At 46.1% G+C, this 5,449-nt stretch overlaps 1 pseudogene; it reads right to left on the bottom strand.

The window, feature by feature from the left end:
- LOC128850794 (germinal-center associated nuclear protein-like) overlaps positions 1 to 3,251 on the bottom strand; it is a 13,363-nt pseudogene extending 10,112 nt beyond the window's left edge.
- Positions 3,252 to 5,449: the final 2,198 nt, after the last annotated feature.

Raw genomic sequence — 5,449 nt, 5'->3', positions numbered from 1 at the left:
TTTTTTTAGCCTATAGATCTCAGCTCTTATTAATAAAACATCACTGCATTTTTTTAAAAGAAATACCTGACTCGCTGTAAGAAGCTTATTTCAGGAAAGCTTCTCTTCTAGGTTAAAGGTTTGATGTCTAAACGGTAGCAAGCTGTTAGAAGTACAGTTTGCTGTCTTGAGGGCAGTCTGTACCCTTACGGATGTTTTCTGCATAGCAAATAGGGAAAAGGCACTGCAGGATCAACTCTGAGATCATTTAATTTCCAGCAGTTGTGCAAAAACTTCTGAGTGTATCCCTTACGCAAAGGAGAAATGTTGGACATAATCCTAATCCTGTAGGAATTAATTTGATGGTATTTTGTGTAGGCAAGAGTCACTGTTCTGATCACTGTTCTGTACTGATAGGACAAGGGGCAGTGGGTATAAACTAGAGAGGGGCAGATTTAGACTGGACATAAGGAGGAATTTCTTCATGATGAGAGTGGGGAGGCCCTGGAACAGGTTGCCCAGGGAAGTTGTGGCTGTCCCATCCCTGGAGGTGTTCAAGGCCAGGTTGGATGGGGCTTGGAGCCCCTGATCCAGTGGGAGGTGTCCGTGCCCATGGCAGGGGAGTGGAACTGGATGGACTTTAAGGTCCTTTCCAATCGAAACTATTCTATGATTCTATGAACTAGAAATCAGTCATTAATTGTTGAAAATGTAAGCTATGGTCTAAGGTATAGCATCTTCAAATTACTTATTTGTTAGCTAATTTCAACATTAAAACAGATGCTGCATTCTTGTTTGGAGTTTTTTGGTTCATCCTGCAAAAATTACTAGTGTGCCTTGGGCACGTTACTGTGTGCAAGAAACACGGGTTTGGGAATTGCAGCATTACCTGATGTTATTTGGAATGTAAAAAATGCTGTTTGCTTTCTTTCATTACAACTAAATTGACTTTATTTCCTGCTTTATCTTTTCTTTTCTTGTTCTTCCTTCATTAGTGTGTTGACTGCCTGTAATCTGTATCCTTGGCTGTCACCTCCTCTCAGTGTGAAGAACATATAAGGAAAAATATTAGAATGTGCTGTTGTGCTAATTAACTGCTTAATACGAGGGCTTAGTTCCTCTTCCCAATACTTTGGTATGTAAGAAAAGGACAGGGCTCTTTGGACAGGCATTGACTTGTTACAAGTATTTACAGTATTTGGAATAGTGGACTGATCTTTCATGGGAAATGACTCCCAGCGTTTAGTGTATTACACAAAGCAATAGAGGACTTCTAAATCATGAAAGGACATAAACCCAAACGATTATGTGTGAACTTGACATGAGGCTATAGGGGCAAGCAATAAATAGTAAATGTACCAGAAGTTCCATACACGATTAGCAAAACTGCTTGAAAAGAAAGAGCTGAGAGAGCCAGGGGTCTGTGGTCTTTGTTTTTATCTGAGAACCATAAAACTCAATTTTCTGCATGGCGGACATTTAAAATTAGGCAGAATGTCTAGGCAAAATTTCAAAATGACTGTGCTTTTGAAATATTTCTGAAATCTCTTTATTATGAAAAAGAACTACAGGAAAATATGGAACTGCTGTTTAACAATTGTGTTCAATATATGATGAAGGTGGGCACAAAGCTCTGGGTATTAAAGTTTATGAATGCATTGATGCACTGCTTTGGAGGAATTGAACTTTAACATTGATGATAAACTTCCCATAATAAAATGTGGGGAGAGCAAGAGCAAATCTCTCTTGCCAAGTCCCCAAACTAGTTAAATAACTGCATGCAAGCTACTGCATCTCCTGAGATATATTATAAATGAACTTCTGCATAATCATAAGGATACGAATGTACATTGTGCATAAAGTGTTTTTGTAGCAGAGTTGCTTTCTGCTCTGCAAAAGACACTGTCCCAAACGACTGTATTTCTTTGAAGTGATTGATCTCTGGCATCGATTCCACACTATTTCTCTCAAGATACACATCATTCACTACCCAGAGTGAATACCAGGGGGAGGTTTTCTCTTGACTGCTTTGAAATGGTGTGAGATTTCTACAGTGGATTTTTATGCCAATCTGCTGTTGTTATTTTTGGATAACATTATGGAAGAGATATTCTCACACTCGATAATGTGAAATTTTGAAGAGAGACAGGAAGTTGTAAGTTAGTGGTCTGGAATGGAGCAATGTCTGAAAAAAAATCAAACTCATGCTTCTCATCAAACAGGAGGAGAAAAATGTTATTTTAGTCATTATGAAAAGTGAGGATGTTCAGAAACTTATCCTTGAACTGCCAGGAGCTGACACTCTTGTCATTTTTATTGTTTGTGTACCAGAGCACAGAGGTGCAAATCTCAGACCTTGCCTTTAGAAGAGCTTGTGTGATGAACTCTGCTGCTTAGAAGCAGTTGCTGACTGGAGCAGCTGAAGTGATCTGATGGCTGTTGTGATCTTAGGGCGTTACACTATTATCTAAGGAATAATTGCAAATAGGGTGTGAAGTGCCATTTTCAACGCAAGCTTCCTTCCCTTTGTTTCTAATGTAGCCATCCCTACTCCATTCCAGACCTTTTGACTCAGTGTAGCACTGAACGAATAAGAGTATTTGTCTTCACAGTGGAGTTCTAGCAGTAACATGACCAGTTGCTTTGACTTGCTTAAAATAAGAGGGAGTAAGTTAAAGGATGGAGATGAATAGCGCCAGCTCAGGGACTCGGATGGGTTTAGACTGAAGAAAAAGTAGGCTACGCAGAGGCAGATTCTTGCTGTGTAAGTGACAAGCGCATGCCTTGTATTCGTGTCTTATTGCTAAAGTGAAAGGTTTTGGATGTGCTTAAGAAAATCAAATCACTGAAGTTTTTATTTTCATTGCTATTATTTATTCTGATCTAAGTAGTCACACTTTGTCTCTGCAAAATGCTATAAAATGCTCAATGAAGTATTTGCTTCTTGGCAGTAGATGGCTACAAATACGATGGATTAGGCACAGCGTAGCTGGCATCCAGAGAAGAACAAGAAACTGCTTCCTAGAATACAAAGGTGTTCTTTTTAAGCACTTGAAATCGCTATATGATGGATATATATAGTGGGCTGAAAAGCCCACTGTATAGGAAAGGCTGGTGTGGCTGTGTGCAGCACTGCCCTCTGAAGGGTGGGACAGATGGACATTCCTCAGCTGAAGTAGCTTCGCTGATGTTCAGTGGAGTTACTCAAGCAGTTCTGTGCCTTGCAGGCTGGAGTCTTTCCTCTTTGGAGTTAAGAGCAAGTGGTTCTGCATGGCCGCACATATCTGCTGAGCAGATGGCAGCAGCCTATGATGTCATGAACTTGTTACTATAGCAGGGCTACCTTTGCTCTTTAATTCACCCTGGAATGCAGCAGAACCTTGCTATTGATGTTAGCCTAGGGTAGAATTCAAGTACGCGAGGTCCAGAAGATTGTGTCTGGGATACAAAATCCACTTAGAATACAGGCATCCCAAAGCTTAACTCTGTTATGTCTCCTCATGATTTCCCTTCTTAACGCCCCTTGTTCAGTTTAATCCATCTCCCCCTCCCCCCTCAACAGATCTGTTCCTCCCTCCTATTTCTTCCTCATGCACTGTCCAGTACTTTTGAACCATCTTAAGACTTGAATTTGGGGTATCTTCAGGTCTGTTGAGCCTCTAAAGATGGTGCTGGTGCTGCTAAGTACACGTTTCCCTGGAGTTTCCATCTGGGAAAGCACTGATCTTGATCGTGATCACTGCTTTTGGGGGTTGGAACTGGAAGATGTTTAAGTTCCCTTCCAACCCAAACCATTCCATGGCTCTACGATCTCGAGGAGTTAAGGTTTTTGAGATGAAGAGTTAAATTTCCCCTCTGACGTACTGGGAGCACGCTATTCTGCCTGTAGTAGAGGGAAGACTGGAAGAATTCATGTCATTGGAGTAGCTTTATGGGTAAGAAAACCACCGGGAGCCTGTGTGCTCCTTTAAAGAGCCTGTGGTGTAGAAGTCTTGAGAGAAAGGAAGTGAAATCTGCACGTGGAGGAGCAAGTGGTAATCATACGTTCATGAATTGTCTCTAAATGGATTTGTAGTGAGCTGTGGGCATTTTATGCACAGAGACGCGAAGGGGAAACCTTGGGATTTCAGCGTGTGGAAAAACCTTGTCAGTTTATCATAGAGTAGTTTGGATTGGAAAGGACCTTAAAGCCCACCCAGTCCCACCCGCTGCCATGGGCAGGGACACCTCCCACTGGATCAGGGGCTCAAAGCCCCATCCAACCTGGCCTGGAACCCCTCCAGGGATGGGGCAGCCACCACTGCTCTGGGCACCCTGGGCCAGGGCCTCACCACTCTCCCGGGGAAAAAACTCCTCCTGTTTAGTCTAAATCTGCCCCTCTGCGGTTTATCCCCATTGCCCCTCGTCCCATCCCCACAAGGCTTTGTGAACAGCCCCTCCCCGGCTTTCCTGGAGCCCCTTCAGGTACTGGAAGGGCGCTCTGAGATCTCCTGGGACCTTTCTCTTCTCCGGGCTGAACGAGCCCGACTCTCTCCGCCTGTCCTCGGCCGGGAGGTGCTCCAGCCCCCCGATCATCACTAGAGCTTCCTCTGAACCCACTCCAACAGCTCCATCTCCGCGTTACGCTGAGGATTCCCGAACTGGACACAATACTCCGGGTAAGTTCTCCTGAGAGAGGAAGAGAGGGGCAGAATCCCCTCCCTCCCTGCTGGCCACGCTGCTTTGGATGCAGCCCGGGACACGGGTTAAAGGATCGTCTCTCCAAGCTGCGAGATGGCACCGCGCAGAATAGGTGAGTGAATGTAGATAACGCAGCTCCGAGTGCCGGCGGGGATCGGAGCGGCGGGAACGGCTGCGGTGTGGCGGGAGCTCGGGCGGGGGATCGCCCCGTCTGACCGCCCCCCCCCCCCCGCCCGCCCCGGCGCCGTTCGCAGCGCAAGGGCGCCCTCTGCGGGGCGCGGGGGGCACCGGCTCCAGGCGGGCACCGAAGCGAAGGGAAAAGGGGGAGCGCAGAGGAGAGGAGCTCGATGGGAGCCCGCGAGGCGAGCGGTATCCTCGGCTGCACCAAAAGCAGCGTCTCCCCGGGGCCAGGGGTCTGTTCTGCCGCTCTGCTCCGCTCTAGTGGGACCTCACCTGCAGTACTGTGTTCAGTGCTGGAATCCTCAACATAAGAAGGATTTGGAGCTGTTGGAACGGGTCCAGAGGAGGGCTGTGAAGATGATGGGAGGGCTGGAGCGCCTCCCACCCGAGGACAGGCTGAGAGAGTTGGTTGCTCCGCCTGGAGAGTTCAACTCCTGGAGAGAGCAGCTCAGCCTGCAGAGGAGAAGGCTCCGAGGAAACCTTAGAGTAGCCTCTCCGAACTGAAATGGGCTGTAGGAAAGCTGGAGAGAGGCTTTTCCCAAGGGCATGTAGTGATAGGAGAAGAGAGAAAGGCTCTAAATTGGAGGGGGGAACATTTAGATTAGATGTT

Source organism: Cuculus canorus, unplaced genomic scaffold, assembly GCF_017976375.1.
Source record: "Cuculus canorus isolate bCucCan1 unplaced genomic scaffold, bCucCan1.pri scaffold_78_arrow_ctg1, whole genome shotgun sequence".
NCBI classification, from domain to species: domain Eukaryota; kingdom Metazoa; phylum Chordata; class Aves; order Cuculiformes; family Cuculidae; genus Cuculus; species Cuculus canorus.
The sequence above is the reverse complement of the archived record's forward strand: the minus strand, read 5'-3'. Positions and strand labels throughout refer to the sequence as shown.